The sequence below is a fragment of the Mauremys reevesii genome, linkage group 24, assembly GCF_016161935.1.
Source record: "Mauremys reevesii isolate NIE-2019 linkage group 24, ASM1616193v1, whole genome shotgun sequence".
In the NCBI taxonomy this organism is placed as follows: Eukaryota; Metazoa; Chordata; order Testudines; family Geoemydidae; genus Mauremys; species Mauremys reevesii.
In genome coordinates, this window is record NC_052646.1 from 9,682,492 (window position 1) to 9,701,311 (window position 18,820).

Below are 18,820 nucleotides of genomic sequence, written 5' to 3' on the forward strand. Positions count from 1 at the left end.
AGAAACTCATAAGTGACCCTACAATAACAAACCGGTGAGTGCAGCCCCTCATTGCCGGGTGACCCTACAATAACAAACCCACGAGTGCAGCCCCTCATTGCCAGGTGACCCTACAATAACAAACCCACGAGTGCAGCCCCTCATTGCCGGGTGCCCCTACAATAACAAACCCACGAGTGCGGCCCCTCATTGCCGGGTGACCCTACAATAACAAACCCACGAGTGCGGCCCCTCATTGCCGGGTGACCCTACAATAACAAACCCACGAGTGCGGCCCCCTCATTGCCGGGTGACCCTACAATAACAAACCCACGAGTGCGGACAGGGGTAACTAACTGCCCTGTGTGAAGGGATGATGGCAAGTGGCCAGCGGGTGGGAAATGCCCTTCTGGGACACTGGCAGGTTCTCTCCTCCGGGGATCGGAGCTGGGTCACGGTTTGGGCTTCGGTTCTGCCCCACTGGGTCTGGGCCCTGCCGAAACGAGATGCTGCTGCAGCTGCAGTTTGCACCTCAGCCCCTTCCCCCGAGAACGGGTCCGTGTCGCTCTCTGGCGGGCGCCGCTAGCCCCGGCCCTTGGCCACCCCGCGGGGTTTGGGTCGCTCAAGCCCCGGGCGGGCACGTGCTGGAGGTTGGGCTGATCCCAGCCAGCACCGCGTGCTCCCCTTGCAACTCCCCCCCGGGCCAACCAGCCGCGCGCGCCCCCCCGGGCCCGGGGCCGCCAGCCCCGAGCTCCGCTGTCTCCGCGGAGGGGGCGGGCGCAGGGAGGCGGCGCGTGGCAGGGGCGTGGCAGGCGAGGGGTTAAAGCGGCTGGCGGAGGCTGCTGCGCTCCGCGCTCCCAGCCCGGCGAGGCAGGAGGATGCAGACAAAGGCTCCGTCTCCCTCGCTCGCCCTCCGGCGCTGAGAGCCCAGAGCGCGGCGGGACCGCCCCGGCCCCGAGCCCCGGCCCCGGCCCACCCCCAGCGCCTGCTGCCAGAGCCAGCCCCGGAGCCGGTAAGTCGCTGCCGCCGGGCCGGGCTGCACCCGGGAGGTTTCCCCGGAGCGGAGCGGGGGGAATCGGGGGCTGGTTCCCTGCTCGGTCACCGGATCGCGCCCCGGCAAAGGGCCCGGCCTCTCCCAGCTCCTGCTCCGCGCCAGCCGCTGGCTCTCCCCGGAGCGCCCGGCCGGGAGGGACCCACCCTGCGCCGGGCAGATGAACCCCGACGCGCCCGGCCGCCGCTCCCCTCCGCCCCCACCCCGGGCGGGACCCTCACGCGCGCCGTGGGGCGAGATTTCGGGCCCCGTCGCCCCCAGGGAGCCCTGCCCGGCGCTCACGCCCTAGCGGCTCTGGGTGTCTCCGAGCAGCGCCGAGCTGGCTCCAGGGACAGCTGGGAGCACACGCTGGAGGCGGCGCTGTAAGGGTTAAAGATTGGTGTGTCTAACCCCGCGAAAGCACCAGGCTCCTGGTTCTCCTTCCTTGTGCCTAGCTGGTGCGCGCGCCCCCCCCCCCCATCCGGGAGTTGGGTATTAGCGTAATGCCCCCGGAGCTCCACCTGCCTTGTGCTCGGCGCTGTACAAATGCCGCTCCTATCCCGGGGAGCTGGTGAGCCTGGGAAATCCCTTCTGCTACCTCTCCCGTGGGGACCAGGCCAGTCCCTCCCCACCCCACTGGAGCTGCAAATCCCCGGACCCAAACACCAGAGCTTCTGTTCTGGCAGCTCCCTGGGCTTGGTTCCTATTCCTCCTCCCGCCCAGTCAGTTTCCGTTTCTGTGGCTGCCTTTGCTAGTGCCCCAGCCCAGCTGTAGGGGGCTTCCCCCCAAAGATCTGGAGGGGGAGGAGGGGATTGCAGGGCTGGGGCTGCCCGGAGGGGAAGTGGTGAAATCCAGAAGCAGGCAATCCCCACGCCAAGGAACGGCCATGTCACGGCCCGCCAGTGTGATTCAGTGGCTGACCATGGAAGCTGTTGGATCGGGCTCTTTTCTGCTGGGGAAGGGAGGCTGTTTCAGGGCAGAGGTTTGGGCTGCCCTGGGACCTGTTTTCAAAGGAAATCTCTGGGCAACATGACAGACGGGAGCCCGGGAGGCAGCGTGGGAACCTCTGGAAGCGTGGAAAGGGCTGCTGGCTTTGTGGGAGATTTGGGTTCTGTCCCAGCCTCTGCCACCTGGTCCGACTCCTTTAATCTCCCCACCTGTAATGTGGGGGCAGCGTCTCTCCTGTGTCGTTTCACTTGTGAGCTGCTTGGGGCAGGGACTCTGTCCCGGGGCGGTGCCTGGCGCAGTGGGGCCCTGCTCTCGGCTGCCGTAACCCAGGTAGGAAAGGGTGTTGTTAATAAGATCTCCCCACAGCGAGCTTGGCGGTGGCGGCGGCATCTTCCCGGCAGAAAACCCGCCTGACTGAGCTCCCCAGGCCAACTGGGGGAAAGGATGCACTGGGCACTGTGCCATTCACAGCATAGGGGTGTGGGCTCCCAGACCAACTTTCCAGCTGTTCTGTCTGCCCCTTAATGCTGTTTACTCCCAGTGCAGTAGGTACCCCGGGGTGATGCTCCTAACTGTGCCTAATCTCTGGCCACTAGACGACAACTGTGGGTTGCTGGAGGCATGGTCAGTATGAGGCAGTGGGCTGCAGGGGTTAGATCTGGGGGAGCTGTCAGGACTCCTGGGTTCTATCTCCAGCCCTGGAGGGGGGAGTAGGGTCTGGATGCGAGGGCACAGGGCGGAGTCAGATGCCTGGGTTCTAGCCCCGCCTCTGCTGCTGACTCTCTGCGTGGCCTTGGGCATGTCATGTCCTCTGTGCCTCGGTTTACCCGCCTGTCACATCGGGCTGATGATTCTGAGCTCTCCTTGGGGGCAGGGAGCTATTTCTAGAGGCCCTCGGATGAAAGGTGCGGGAGGCGTTGTTATTGTTGATCCTCTAGGACTCCCCTGGTTGCTGCGAATCCGCCATTCCTGCCTCCTGCATGTGAGCGGCCAAGCAGGAGCCCCTGAGATAGAAACGTCTCTGGTGCTGGGTGGCTGAGTTGTGGCTTTGGGGAAAGATGTGGGGCCTGGTTCTCATTTGCTCCAAGGCCCCTGTAGACCCCTCTGCCAGGAACTGTAATTGACAAACCCCCTCTGTCCTGTGATGCAGAATCTGGGGCCCGGTGTACCTAGATCTAGCGATGCCCCCGCCACACCCACTCCTGGCACAGGCACCCACGGCAGACACTCAGCTGTTCAGCCAGCGGTGGACATGCCTGGGTCTAGAATGAGACTCCAGCTCTTGGTCTAGACGCCCTGGTGCGCACAGGACGCCAGGTAACCCAGCCCCTCGGTTATCCACAGCCTGGCCGTGCCCCTGGTGCCTGATCTCTGCACCGGAGCCCCGCAGGAGTGCGCAGGCTGCGCTCCCAGGAGCTCAGGGCTGGGCTTTCTAAAGACCTCGCTCCTATCCAGGCACATGAACCGACTTTTCTGCACCCAGTGTGCTGAAAATCCTGGGTCCCTCCACAACCCAGTGCCTTTCCCCCAGGGCTGTCCCCTCTCTCCTGGCAGCTGACACAGACTCTACTCTGGTGGCTCTTTGGCTGTCTGTGGCAGCCTGGGATGGGGCGGGGGAGTCATTTGTCCCGCTGCCCACCAGTGAAAGTTGCTGTGGCTGCAATTGTCAGCAGAGATGCAGGTTTTCGGGGAGCAGTTCCTGAAAATCTGAGCTCTTTAAGGCACCCCAAACTGGGGCTCCTAAACCCCACACCACTTAGGAAACCCACTGGCCTGAGCATGCTCACCCTGAGCAAAAGAGTTCACAGGGCCCTCGTCGTCTTGTTCCCCCACCCCATGCTCACGGTCCATCAGCCCCTCCCCAGCCTCCCAGCCCTGCACTGGTGGGTACTGGCTGTATCCTTCCTAGGGCAGCTGTGACCCCTGGGGTGACAGCCCGAGCCCTCTCGCATGGTTCCACCATCGTGGGAGAAAGGGGAGCGTTGCTGAGGATAAGGGGTGAAAGGAAGCAGAGCCTGGGTCTCATCAGTCACGCTCCATTGAGCAGCGCAGAAAGCCGTTCTCGAGCCGGCTCCATATGCTTGAATGGGGCAGGAGCTGGCAGATGGACTCCAGCGCCGGGATCCGGGCTGCTTGTCTCTGAGCCGAGACCCCTCGAGAGCAGCCATCCGGGCCTCTGTGCAGAGACTGGTCGTGATGCCCCGTCCTGGTGTGGAGCCGAATGAAGGGGCAGGGGGTGGGCTTGTGGAGGGAGGTTAAAGAGAGATTTCCCAGCTGTCAGGCCAAGGGGGAGCGGGGAAGAGATGGGGAGAAGGAGTGCAGGGGAAAGGGGCCAGATTGGGCGTTGGCTGGGCTGCATCATGTGACGGGCAGCAGAAAGTTGCTGTTCTATAATCTCCTCCCCTCACAGGCATCTTCCCCGCCCACACCCCCTCGTGCCTTTGGCGATTAAACAATCGCATCGGAAATTGCTAGCGTCTCTCATCACATCCCCTCCGTACGTCTCATCGGCACCCGGGCTGTGGTGCATGGCAGAGAACCCCTTCCCCGGCCCCATGCGGCTGCTGCCCCGTCCCTATCCCAGTGTGATGGCCGGCTCCTCTCCCACCCCGCAGGGCTAGGGCTGCGCCCCGGTGCACTCACAATCACGTGCACGCTGCTGTCGTGACGCTTGCCAGGAGGGCGGGTACTTGTGCAGACGGGGGCTGGGGGAGGGGGTGCAGTCTTACCCAGCCCTGCAGTTTTTGGACTCTTGGACCTGCAGATCAGCCAGCTATAAACCGAGCCTCATCCTCTCGCGTGGGCTACGAGTCACTCCCTCGGAAGTCTGACTGCTGGGAGCAGCCCCCTTTCCCCTTCTGTCATTGCCAACTGTCTGTGTTCGCCGTCAGAAACTGCTGCAGGCCAGCTGGAGTTCTGACTGTGTGTCTGACAGTCCATCGAAGCCCTAAGGCACTGCACAGACCCAGTCCCCGCTCCCAAGAATCTGAATAAACCAGACAGACAAGCATGGGAGGGGAAACGGAGTCCCGGAGAGGGGAAGTGACCTGCCCAAGAGTGACCTGCAAACCAGGCATAGAATCCAGATCTGAGTCCCAGCTCTGTGCCCTCCCCACCGTACCTCTGTATGTGCCAAACTTGTCATAACAGTCCCCTCTGTGGGACATGACAGGACCTTTGGCATTAAAGACACGGTCTTCAGCAACTTGAGCTAAAGGAGCAGTCCTGTTAGCAGGCGGCAGTAGTAGGGCCTTATCCTCATCCGCTGACCAGCCACTAGAGGGAGACATGTCACCCATCCCGCCCACATGCCTGCCGTCCGAAGCTGCAAACACACCCACCCCCAGGCCGTCCGAAGCTGCAAACACACCCACACCCAGACCGTCCGAAGCTGCAAACACAGGGGGAACTGTTGAGAATCTCACCAGGAGTTTAATGGTGGAGGAATCCGGGAGCCAAAATGTCCGTGTTTCCCATCATCCTTGTCATCGCTCTGCCCTTTCCGAAAGCTCCACGCCCAAGTGCCCTGCCCCTTATCTCTGTGAGCCCCGGGCTCTGCTCCCCACTCCTGGGACCCCTCTGCTGTCCATGGAGCCCCCGGGCAGCCAGCCCCACAAGCCGCACGGCTTTGTCATTTCCTCTCTCTTGGGAGTTGGTCCCTTCGGCCGCCTCCCTGTCAGTGCCTCTGTCGGCTCCTGATCGGTTGCTCTGGCTGTTTGCTCACCTCCCTGCCCTGCGTCTCCCCCTGTCCCAGACTGGTAGCAGGGCTGTTCCTCGTTCCCAGGCACCTCCATCACTCCCTTTAGTGGGGTGAATCCTTGGCTGGCTGAGACTCTAGCCACGAATTGCCAGTGTCTAGCCATCTCCATATACGTATATCCCCTTGTATCCCATCCCCACGTGCACCCCTTTAATGTTCCTCTAGTTATCTAGCTAACCCAGTGGTTTTCAACCTGTGGCCTGCGGACCCCTGGGCGTTTGCAGATTTCCAAAGGGGCCTGTGCCTCCATTCACAATTTTGTAAGAGTCTGACCATGAGAAAAGGCTGAAAACCACTGATCTAACCAATCACGTTAGGGACACTGTCCGTGCAGCCCCAATGCTGGAGTCCCCGCCCCTGTTTGGAGCTCGGCTGCTGGGTTCCCTTCTCCCCCATGTTTGAAATGGCGGCTGCCACCCCCGGAGCTGGTTTTGGGTGTAATTGTCAGCAGGAGACCTTCACGTTGGTGCTGTCTGGGTGATGAGGAGTCGTCCTGGGGGGAGGAACCTGGGGCACCCATGGGGGCTGGGTCTGAGAGGACATGGCTGCCAAGGGTGCCCAGGGCCCGGAGCGTTGCTCAGCTCTGCTTTGCCAGCCCATCTCAGTCTATAACTCTGCTGTGCAGCCCGCCCGTATTGGCAGCACCAGGGCAGATGCATCAGCACTGCATGAAAGGGCCAGAGGGCCCTGCCCTCGCTGAGCAGGGAGGGGAGATGCCAGGAAAGGAGGAAGGAGCATTGCCATCATCCCCAGTGCCCCATTGCGCTGCCTGAAACCCAGCCAACCCCCACCCCCTGCAGACCCTAGTGCCTGATGCCCACTGGCCCGTCCCCTCTGCCCCATGCTCTGGGCAGGACCCGGGTGGGTCACTGAGGAAAGGCAGGGGGGCCCCTCCATGCAGCCTCGCTCTGTTTAGGGCGATAAGGAGGCTAAGGCCAGGGAGGGGAGGGGGCACTGAACCCATAACACCCCCCTCCCCAAACTGGGCCTGATTCCTGCTGCCAGACATGCCCACACACTCAAGTGCCTCCACACACAACATGCTCGTCACACACTCAGGCTCCCGGAGACACACCCTCCCTGACCTCCATGGAGACGCACACACGACACACTGACTGCACATGCACTGCGTCTGCACCCACAAGTGCAGCACCCACATCCGGACAGCCACCCGCGTGGTGCATTCACCCCCATTCACCATGCACACGCATGCACCCTCCCGCACAATACCCCCAACTGCACACGCAACCATGCACACTCGCGCTCATGACACCCATGTGCAAGACACACCCCGCCCAACAGATCCCTCTATTCCCTGCTCACCGCAATCACCCCTACAGTCACACTCAGCGCACGCTCGCCGTGTACCCACTCCCCACCCACCCCCACACTGATTACACAGACAAGCTCCTCGCACACACACGCACACACACCCTCGCCTAGCAGAAAATGAACCTTGCTCTCTTTGTGAGTCGCTGGGACCTTGGTGTCCCCCCCATGTCCTGACTGGGCTGAAATGGTGCAGCTCTCTCCCCCAACAGCGAATGGGGCTCCTCTGCTCTGCCAGACCCCAGACCACGGATTTTGCCCCAAAATGGCCACTGAGGATTGGGGGGGTGGGACAAACCCTAGTGAAATTGCACCCCCAGCCCCGTGCAATGACACGTGACCAGAAGTGCTAGCTAGGCAGGCTGAAGCCTAGCTCCCTAGTGCAGGCAGAGAGGAGCCTCTGGGGGCCCTGTGCTGGGGAGCCAGGCTTTAAAAGGGGGTGGGGTAGCTTAGTGGTTTGAGCACTGGCCTGCTAATCCCAGGGTTGTGAGTTCAATCCTTGAGGGGGCCATTTAGGGAACGGGGTAAAAATCTGTCTGGGGTTGGTCCTGCCCTGAGCAGGGGGTCGGACTAGATACCTCCTGAGGTCCCTTCCAACCCTGAGATTCTAGGACAGGACAGGCCTTGCCTCCACTTTACGGGCGTCTGGGCAGGGACCAAGAAGAGGGCCAAAGGCTCCGCGAAATGGCCGAGACGTTCCCCTCAATCCAGCCCCCTTCGCCCTGCTGGCAAGGCTGCTAAACCCGGCCAGGGATCGGCCGGGAGCCAGCGAGAGCCCCAGGGTCTGTCTGTGTCCGTCAGCCTCAGTAACGAATCCCCCCACCCCCTTTGTAACCATCACAGTGGTGTGGCGGGTACTGTCCTTCCAGAGCGAGGTCTCGGGGGCTGGCGGAGATGAAGGGTTAGCAGCAGATTCTCTCCCGCCTCAGCGGCAACGGTGCCAGCTTTGTCCGTCAGGGATGGTGTTTTCTAATCCCATCGAAGAGCAGAGCTGACTGTTGTGTGGGGGAAGAGGCAATGGATCTGTCTATCCCCACACACCCCTTTGACGTGATCTATTGATCGACCTGTGTATTTCGTACCTGCCGCTAAGGGCTGTCATCTGACCCTGCCCGGTGTATCACTCGTCTGGGATGGCTGTCTGGAGACCCGTCCCCAGGGGACAGGGTGTGTCGGGATCTGGAGACCCGTCCCCGGGGGACAGGGTGTGTCGGGATCTGGTCCCCTGGAGTCTCTAACTAATGTCTCCCAGGTGCAAGCGTCGGACGCCAGCCAGGCAGGGCTGGGTCTGTGATTAGAACGCAGCATGTGTTCCCGCAGCATGTGTCATCCGAGCACTTCCCGGTGCTTTAGAAACAGTCATGAAGGCCTCTCTGGTAGATGCCAATATCATTATTTCCATATTACAGAGAGAGAAACTGAGGCACGGGGAGACAGTGAGTTTGCCCAAGGTGACAGAACAAGTCAGAGCTGGGAATGGAACCCGGGAGTCCTGACTCCCAGCTCCAGCACTGGCCCCCACTTCCCTCTGTGTATAGACCTAATGACACTCCCCGTGTGTCTGTTCCCAGCCTGCAGCTCATCTGGAGTACGAGCTGTGCGCATTGCAGGTCTGCCTGGGGCACGGCTCGGTCTGTGCCTGACAAGCAGCAATCTCTCAGCATCACAGCCTCACCCCACGGGCTAAAGGAGGCTCCCCCAACAGCTGTCACTAGTAGTAGGGCTTTTATCTTCATTGCCAGCCCTTCAGCTGGGAGAAACCATTACATGTGTGGTGGGGAGGATGTGGAGACCCAATGTCTGACAGCTCCCACCCCCACTTGGCTCCTCTAGCAGCATGAAGTCATGTGTGGCAGCCAGCCCACGGGCGGTTAACCCAGCAGCAACCCCACTCCTGGCTTAGCACCTCCCTCCAGAGCAGCGGGGGGAGGGGGTATAGGCAAGGATTTGCCACAGCACCAGCCTGACACCTCCACCCAGGGGCACCAAGGCCTGGTCAACTTCCCTGCAGGCCAGGCACACGTGGTGAGGCCTGGCAGTGCAGCCTCCTCAGGAGCGAGGCCAGTACTGGGGGCTGGCACAGGCAGCCCCCGGATGTAGCCTCAGGGCCACCGTCCCCACAAAGCATCCCCTACTGCTGCACCCCTGCACTGCTATGCTGTGGCCATGGGCCCATCTAGCCGGGTATCCTGTCTCCAGCACCAGCCGGCACCAACCGCTTCAGAGGAAGGAGTGTGCAGTGATGGGAGAACCTGCTGCGCCCTGGTCAGTTCCCTCCTGACCCCTTGGCTTCTGCCCTGAAGCATGATACTGCTGGTGATTTGGTAGCAAAATATTCCACCAAGGGGCTTGCCATTTCCCCACTAATGAGAGTTGGGCGATCACATCAGGTGTTTTCTTTGCCCTTCCCCAGTGTCGCTCGCTGGGAAATCTGCCCAAGTGGCTCTTTTGGCATCAAAACTATGAGAGACTCTGAACCACCTGTCCCAATTTTTCCTTGGTGGGAGGCAAGAAGGGGAGATTGGGGAGCCATTACTTGGCTGCAGGTGCAAACTGCAGGCTGCAGGTCATGACCACTAGAGCTGGGTGAATCGTTTTCTTTTTTTTTTGTCCCCCTCCCCGCCTTACACACTGGTCGTTTTGAAAATCGGTGGGGGGGTGGGGGCGAGTTGTTCTGGGTCGGATGGAAAATGAACATTTTCAAAATTACCAGTGAAACAAGAAGTCAGAAAACCCCCAAGCTGATATTTTAGGTCAAACAAAACATTTTTGCTTTGACAAAAATCAGCCTGATTCATTTCGATGTTGAGCATTGCTAGATGGGTTTGCATTTTTGCTAAATGAAACTGAAGGAGATTTTGAAAGTCCTTTCCGCCCCCCCACCAGTTTAAAAAAATCTCTCTCCTTCCCCTCCCCACCCCCAAATTTGTTTTGTTGTGAAGGGAACAATTTCAGTACAAGTGACACGAAATGAACGAAACATTTGTTTGGTTGACTTGGCATTTACCTCCCAAGTTTTGGCCAGAAATTGTCATCCATTTCTAGTGGGAGCTGAGAAAGGAGCAAAGTGGTTCCAAAGAGGGTGGATTTGCCAGCCCAGCGGGCTCATGTTTAAACTGCGGTGAAATGGGCTGGGAAAACCCTTCCTGTTTTGTGTAGTTCCCCCTTTGGTTTTAAATATTTTCCTCTGACCAGGACTCGCAGTGGAAGTGGGACCCAGGGTTTAAAGCAAGGGGGTGGGGGCAGGAACATCTAGGCTCTATTCTCATCTCTGGGAGGGAGGGTGGTCTCATCGTTATATCAAAGGAGCAGGAGTCAGGACGCCTGCGTCCCAGTGGCTCTAGGAGGGGACGCGGGGCTAGTGGCTTGAGCAGGGGGCTGGCGGTAAGAACTGGTTTCTATTCCTGATTCTGCTGTAGGCTTTCAGCAAACCCTTGGGTGAGTCACCCTCTGACTCCGTTTCCTCTCCCGTTCAACATGTGGATGATGATACTTGTCCCCTTGCTCAGCAGCTTTGGCAGGCTTAGTTCAGGAATGTTTGGAAAGTGCTTGGAGTAAAGTGGCTGCATCATTGCAAAGTCCTTTGCTGAGCTGGGCTAGTGCATGAGTGCACCCCCACTGCCCTCTACTGGATGAATTAGAGCTGCTCCTCTGTGTGTCATAGGCCCCGCAGTGCTGACAGCGGATGGTGATTCTCCGGCAGGGGACCATGCTTTTGGAGCAGGAGGATCTGAGTTCTGTCCCTCTGAATTTCCCCAGCATGCAGTGTGGCGACTGGCTGCCTCTGGGGACGAACTGCCGTCCCAGAAACAGTTAACCATCAGGCCTGTCTCTGAAAGGCCTCTCTCTCTCTCCGGGTGTCAATGCTGTGCTTGCAGTACAGGGCTGCCAGTCACTTGGCATTGTCCTGGGGATTTGGGTGCTTGGGATCGCCGAATAAAAGGCCCATTGTTTGGGGCACACACCAACCCCCCCCACACACACATACACACTCTGCTCGTCTTTTGTTTGTGTCCCTGAGCTTTTCTGCATGGCTCCAGCAGCCGACCGGACATTCCATTCCATTTCCGGGGGGGCCCCGCTTGCTGGAGGATTTGCATGGATTGGCCAAGTTAGATCCAAAGTGTTTGTGTGTGGGGAGAGGTGTTGGGGCGGGGGGAACAACGCAGTGTGGGTGTGAAAAGGGCACGAGGGGTGCTGCTTCTTGGAGCTGAGGACAATGGAGGGAGATCAGAGGAAGGAAAGAAAGAAAGATGGGGAAAGAGCGAAGGAATGGGAAAGTGGGAGGAGAGAGGGAAAGGGAATCGGCTCCGTCGCCTTGTTCAACTTGATATTATTTCCAGCTGTCGGGAGGAAACTCGAACCTGCCAATGCACTCAGCAGACACGGGGGATCTCAGTCCAGGGTCAGGTTAAACATTCCACATCTGCTACAGTGGGAATTCCACTGAGCCAGATCCCCCGCCCGGCTGCAAGGGGCTGAAACCCCCCGGCGGTGGTGGCTGAGCCCCGGGTCCAAAATCTCTGCCCCTCTGGGCCCTGTGACACTGGCAAGGAAGCAGCTGCCCTGGGAGGCCTCTGGTCCTGTGGGGGTTGGGGATATGCCAAGAGCCTGTGATGGGGGTGGGGGGGATGCAGGGCCGCAGGAAGCAGCGCGGAAGGAACCGGGGTGCATGGAGTGACTGGCACTCCCCAGGCGCCCATGAGGCTGGGGAAATCGGGGAGCCATCGGGTCCCTCAGGTCCCTGCATCCTGCCCCTTGCCAGCCCCCTCGTGCAGAGTGCGGAGGGGAAGCACATTGTGCTGGCGAGACAGAGGGGCTAGTGGGGGCCATTGCTGGGCAAGTGATGGGGCTCCTCAGTCACACTCAGGCCCCTCTGCAAGTGGTGACTGGAAATGGCCCCCCGAGAATCCCCCTGGGGTGGCATGAAATGTCTGAACCCACCCAACCCTCAGCACAGGGGGTGTGGCTGGAATGCCTTGGGCCCTGCCCGTTCTCTGCTTGCTGGGGCCATAGAGGCACTATGGGGAGCAGAGCGTAAATTAGAGCTGCCCCGAGGCTGCTCTAACTAATGCTGGGGGCTGGGCTGGCCCCTGCATAGCCCTAGAATATGGAGAGTGCAAAGGTGGCTTGAAGCCTCCTGCTCTGGTGCAAGTAGGGAGCTGACTGAGAATCAGGCTGTAGAATCCCGGCCTTCGCTCCATGGAGCTCTCAGGGCATTGTGGCTGGTGCCTTGTTAACAGGAAAATTGACGTGCTGAAGTGGGCTAAGAGATGAGCCAGAGCAAGATCATGGGCTGGGGGAGATGGGGGCTGACAGAGAGGGCACGACAAGGGTCTGCAGGCAGGGAGAGGGATTTGCTGAGTGCTGTAACCAGGAGCAGGGGGTGAGGGAAACTAGCCCAAGCTGGGGAAAGTCTCCCAAGGGAATCTAGGTGGGAGGGGAAACTGAGGCACAGAGTGGGGAAGGGACTTGCCCAAGGCCGTCCAGCATGGCAGTGGCACAGATGGAGCCCAGGTCTCCTGACTTCCAGGCCAGGCACCGAGCCTCTCCCTTCCCAGAGGATGCGTTGAGCTTCATGCTCTCATGTCCCTTGCTACGACCTAGCCTTGGGGGAGACACGTGGGAATGATGCGGCAGGCAGCGTGTACAAATGGTCAGTGGCTGCAGAGGCCACCAAACGTCTGGCTGGCATGCAGGAGGCAGCGTGGGGCAGTGGTTAGGGGCTGCTGGGGCCTCAGAACTCCTGGGTTCTCTTGCCAGCACTACCCAGGGCTGGCTGTGCGACCTCACGGGAGTTGCTTCACCTCCCTTGTTATTTGCAAAGCTGGATGGAGAACAAACAAACATTCTTGCAACAATTTTTGCTGTTATTTATCGGAATTTCAAACTTCCGCGGGTCGGGATTGAGGGGAACCAGCAGAACTGGGGCGGGAGGGAGCCTGCACAGAGACACTCCTCGCTGTCCTATGGGCGAGCCAGCCACATGATGCATTTTCGGCTCGTGCGCTGCCGTTGGCTTGTTTTCCATATAGTACGTTTTGTTGTTTTTAAAAATTGCTTCTGGGGCGATTGGTTGTGTAACAAATGATGCTTTGCCATTGGGATGGCACCTCACCAGGGCCTGGGCGCTCTTCCAGCACTTCCTGCCGAGGAATTGGCTCAACACACTCTCTGCTGTTCCTGGAGGCGTTTTCCTCCATGGAGATTTGCTCTTTGCAGGTGTTTGTGGGGGGGCGGGGGACGCAGCATGGAGCAAGGCACAGAACCCTGAGCTGGGAGTCTGATGTCAAGGGAGCACTGGGATCATCTAGTTTGACCTCCTGGATACCCAGGGCAGAGAACGGCTCTGAGTTAATTCCTGTTGGAACCAGAGCAGATCTTCTAGGCAAACATCCAGTCTTGATTTAAAGCTGGCCAGGGATGGAGAATCCACTGTGACCCTTGATCTCCGTCGTACCTGGTCACAGTGGATTCTCCCTTGATCTCCGTCGTACCACACCACAGCCGAGACCAGGTGGTGTCCCTTATCTCGACTGGTTCTTCAGGAGTATGGGGTGCTGGCAGGGGTCACTGCATCAGGGAGAGTCCGTGTTTGCGCAGGCTCCGCATGTTCCCATCTGGGGTCGTTCCCCGGCTTCCACTTGGTTGGGTTGTCTCCGGTCTTTGCTGCCACAGGTCTCATGTGCACCAAGGGTTACGTCCGAGGCCAGTGCCAGGAGGGGGTTGTTCTGAAGACACCGGCTTCTCCACGGTCCTGGGCGCTCTCCTGACAGTTGAAAACGTGACCCTCATTTCCAGTCGGAATTGTCTCGCTTCATTGAGACCAGTGCACCCCACGGGTGCCCAGCCAGAGCTGTTCAAGTGAATGCATCCTGGTGGCCTTTTACGTGCCAAAGGGCCGGTTCTCCCGCCTCGCTCGAACACACATCTCTGAGCACCTCGTCGGCTCTCCTGGAATCCCTGTGAAGAGGGGAGAATTATTGCTTAGACTGTCAACTTCTTGGGGCAGAGACTGTGTTTGTACAGCCCCTAGCACCCAGGGGTCCTGCTCCACGACTGAGGCAGCTACAGATCAATAGCACTGCTCTCCCATGTCACAGATGGGGGAGCCAGGGTAGAGGGGAACTTGGGCACCAGTGTCGCAAGGGCTTTGAGGATCTCCGTGGCACCGAAATTTTGGACTTAGGCGGCAGAGGCAGTTGCATTAGTCCAGTGCCTGAGCCACCAGTTCATCCCTCGTCCGTGCACTGCGCCCAGTCTGAGATGTCTTCAGCTCACGCGGCTAGAAAAGCCTCTGTGTTAGCTGCTGCTGCATAGCATCCCCCAGAAATAATCCTAGCCAACCAACAGTCGCTGAATCCGCCGAGGCTAAATCGGTTCTTCCCTTGGCCGCAATCGGCTGGCCGTGGGTTTGCCCCACAGATGCTCATCTGCAAATCTGTAAACAAGCAGCTGGAGGAAGAGCTCTTCCTGCTTCAGAGATTAAAAAAAACCCTTTTGACTCAATCTCGGAACTCGCTGCAAAACTGAAAGGGTGGCAGGGCATGTGCCGTGGTTAAATCCACATACAGACCCACCCGGCGCGGGAGCGATATGAATGAGGGGGCTTAGCTGCCCCGTGGGACAGCAACGACTTTCCCGACGTGATCTCCCAATCCGGGACTTGTGCCGAACAGCTCCGAGATCAACAGCCTGCTGGGGGCTGACAACCGATCTGTCTCCGGTGCTGGATGCTCTCCAGAGAAACGGACACATCGCAGAAAGTGCCTGCATCACCCGGGCCTGCCTGGAGAAAGCCAGCCGCAGGATATTTAAGGAACAGCCCCCAAGCAGCTGCATAATTATATCCCTGGACACCTAAAACGACGTTTGCAAAGCACCTGAAGCACCTCGAATGGCAGGTGCCGTTGCTGCATACAGAGCGTTAGTGGCTGGAGGAGGAGTAACTAGGAGGATGTTTCTCATGGACTGGGCATGTGATTGTACCGGGGCACAATCAGTAACGGAACCCAGGAGTCCTGACTCCCTGTCACCTGCTCTAACCACCAGCGCCCACTCGAATCCCAGGGCTGGCCTAGAACCCAGGATTACTCGCCCCCCCTCCCTCCTCACACACCTGTGTGTGCAGCGACGGACGGCGAGGGACAAAGACAGGAAGATGCGGAGGGAGAGAGGAAGGAAACGAGCAGGAGCACAGTTTGGGTTCTTTCCACTGGTTACAAACCAGCTTCCTGCGTCCCCGTTCCTGTGCTACATCCTGTCAGAGCCACAGGCCCCACCCCAGCTGCCATCTCTCTCCCAGCCCCCCCGAGCCGTTGTATTTAGGGCAGCGCCGGCATTCAGGAGGGCAACGAGGCGGGAGATTACTTCTGCCCAAATGGGGGCAGCTGGTAGCAGCGCAATTCCCATCACGGCAGGTCCGGGCCGCGTGATCCACACTAAGCAGATTGTCCAGGGGAGATAAAGAGGGGCGGGGGGGGGGGGGTATGGAATGCAGCTGGGATTCCCACTGTCTCCAGGATGGGGGTCCCGAGGGTGGGGGGAGGCAGTGTCCCCATCCACCCCTGGGGGGGCTCTTCTTCCTGCTCAGGGTGGGCCAAGATGAGTGCGAGGACTGGCCCATCCTGCTCCCAGCGAAGCCAATAGATAGAACATCCCGAGCCTCCTACCCAGCGTCGGGCTTGGCGCAGCCTGACATTTTGATTAAAAAAACCCGCGAAGGATATAAAATGAACACGGCCCAGATTAAAGGGATTAAAAGCTGGTCTCAAAATGTAATTGTAACTGGGGAATCGTCATCGGGCGGGTGTGTTTCCAGCGGGGTCCTGCGGGGATCGGTTCACCCTGTTGAACATTTATATCAATGACCCGGAAGAAAACCTAAAATCATCCCTGCTAAAGTTTGCAGGTGACACAAAGATTGGGGAGCGGTGACTGAAGAGGGCAGGTCACCGACAGAGCGATCTGCATCGCTTGGTCCGTGGGCGGCAGCAAACAATACGTTTAAATACGGCTGCGTGTAAATGTACACAGCTAGGAACATAGTGTAGCCGGATGGGGGACTCGATCCTGGGAAGCAAGGACTGTGGGAGAGATCTTGGGGATCGAGGTGGATAATCAGCTGAAGATGAGTTCCCAGTGGCCAAAAGAGCTCATGTGCTCTTGGGCGGGGGAGGCATAAACAGGGGAATGGTGAGTAGGAGCAGAGAGGTTATTTTATCTCTGTATCTGGCACTGGTGCGACCGCTGCTGGGGTCCTGTGTCCCGTTCTAGAGTCCCCTCTTCGAGAAGGACGTCGATAAATTGCAGAGGGGGTCAGAGAAGAGCCACGGAAATTATTAAAGGATGAGGAAACTCACCTGAGAGCGAGAGCCCCACAGAGCTCAGTCTGTTTAGCTTAACAAAGAGAAGGTGAAGGGGAGACTGGATCTCACACTATAAATATCCACCTGGGGAACAAATACCTAATAACGGGCTCTTCGATCTAGCCGAGAAAGGTCGAACACAGATCCAATGGCTGGAAGTTGAAGCTAGACCCATTCAGACTGGAAATAAGGTGTAAATTTTTAACAGAGAGAAATTAACCACTGGATCAGTTTCCCAAGGGTTGTGGGGGATTCTGCATCACCCACAATCTTTCAATCAAGAGGGATATTTGTCTAAAAGCTCGGCACTGGTTATTGTCTGAGTTAGGCCGGTCAGAGGGATGATCACAGTGGTTCCTGTTGGCCTGGGAATCTGTGAATCAGTGGGAGTGTTCGCCCATGATCTCAGTGCGGCCAGAATTTCAGGGGTGATTGGAGTGGGGAGCCCCGTCTCACCTTGGTGGAAAGGTCCCTGCTGTGAAATGACTTGTGCTGGGTCACACAGCCAGTCGTGGCAAAATCAGGAAAGAACCCCAAAGTCCTGGCCTCCAGCCCCTTTGCTCCCTCCTGGTCCAAGCCAGGCCCAGAGCTGCGAATGCCAGGCCTGTGCTTTAGCCGTGGGCCCGTCTTTCGTTTGTGTTTATAGACGGCTGCAGCAGCCACTGGGTCAAATCTCCTGCCCCTGGCCACCAGCCAGCTGGCAGACTCGGTGTCTGGCTAGGAGTGGCCAGCAGGGTCTGGCCGAGGTCGAAGGTTGGCTTGTCTTGCAGATGCTAGGTCACCCATTAATGCGGTGGGTCGTTAGCTCAGCCAGCTGGAGGAGGCAAAGGGAAGCAGGAAGTCCCCTCTCCTCTGTGCTTGTGGAGCCGACAGGCTGTGCTAACGTTAAGGGAGCGCACAGATCATTCTAATGGCAGCAGCTGAGACAGGCAGGGAGAGACGGTCCCTGCCCCAGCTGAGATCAGGGCCCTCTTGGGCTGGGCATTGTCTCTCCCTGGGTGGCCGGACAGTCCCTGCCGCAGCTGAGACACATCATGCTGGAGGCAGGACTCGGAGGGTGGGGGGGAATCTCTGGGGCCTGCACCGTGATCCACCTGTGAACGCGCAGCGGGTGAATCTTGAACTGTGACAGCTGGTGCCCCCTGCTGGGCTGTTCAGGATAGCGGGTCGCTCCAGGGGACCAAATTCGCTGGGAATCTCAGCTGGGTCGGTACCTCCCCCGAACCCCCTGCTGCCAGGCAGTGCAGAAACAGGGACCATCGATATAGAGATGGGGATGGGGGCAGGGTGGGGGCGCTGCTTCAGTTATACCCGCCAGCCTTTCCATGCAATGGTGTTTCTCCCCACGTGGCTGGGGGCTGGCTGGCTGAAGCTCCCCCGCTCCCAGCTGCTGCTGAGCACCCAGAACATCCCTGCCCACTCACTCCAAGCACCTCTCTCCACTGCATCCTTTCCCCTCCCCCACCTCCTGCATCCTGGGGTGGGAGGTAGCGCACCCCTTTTTCAACCCTTCCACCCTAGTCTACTCATGTATGAGGCAAATATTGCAGCAGACCTGCTGCTGCTCGCAGCTTCCCAGGAGTAGCAGGGAGTGACCCCAGGGCCTTCTATGCTGGAAAGCTGACACCTGAGCTAAAGGAGAATCCCCCCTGGCTGGCAGTGCTAGGGGGGAGGATGGCGCCTGGAGCCCCAGGATCTCTCCAGGCAAAGGGAAGGGAACTGATCCTACCTCGCTAGTGAGGAGGGGATGTCAGGGTTAAAATAATGCTGGACTCGGCAGTTGCCATGGTGATTTCTTTGCGCCTAGAAACCCAACCACTGTTGCTTCCAGTCTGCTGGGGGGTCTCTCCGATGCCTCCCCCACCCACCCCCCGTCAGGCCGCTCAGCCCATTTCACATTTCATCCAGGGCCACAAACTTTAATTTGCTCTGTCAAACCAGCCCCCACGTTTCCCAGCGGCTTGGGAGGGACAGGGAGGAGGCCGGGGGCGGGGGGGGAGACCACATGCTGGGGAGAGACTGACCTGCAGAGGGTCTGTGTGGGGCAGCGTCTCTGACAGGGAATCAACTGCCCCCGACCCCAGAGAAGCCGCAATGGTCTGCCTGCCTGGCATCCTCCATGCATTTCTGGTGCGCTCTGGATCCATGCGCCCAGCAGTGGGATCCATCCCCCTCCCCTGCCAGCTGCAGACATGATCTCCCCCCTGTTCTAGGGCCTTTCCTCCCCCAGTCGCAGGCTCAGGGCAGCTGTGCTGTTTCCAGTACCCCCATCTCCTGCGCTGCACCCTCGCCTGCCCAAGAAAGTGAAGATGTTCTGAGTGGGGAGAATCAGACATTTCAGCTGCAGATCCCCCCTCCCCCCACCAGATTCACCAGTGTAGCTGCTGCCGAACACTAGCCCGCAAA

General features: G+C 58.9%; 1 protein-coding gene across 1 annotated transcript in view; it reads left to right on the plus strand.

Annotated features, from left to right (window-relative positions):
- Positions 1–836: 836 nt before the first annotated feature.
- The window catches only part of PEA15 (proliferation and apoptosis adaptor protein 15), a 36,485-nt gene continuing 18,501 nt past the window's right edge, over positions 837–18,820 (plus strand). The window contains exon 1 of the mRNA XM_039512825.1: positions 837–991. The gene's annotated coding sequence lies outside the window, so the exon portion shown is untranslated. The remainder of the gene's footprint in view (positions 992–18,820) is intronic.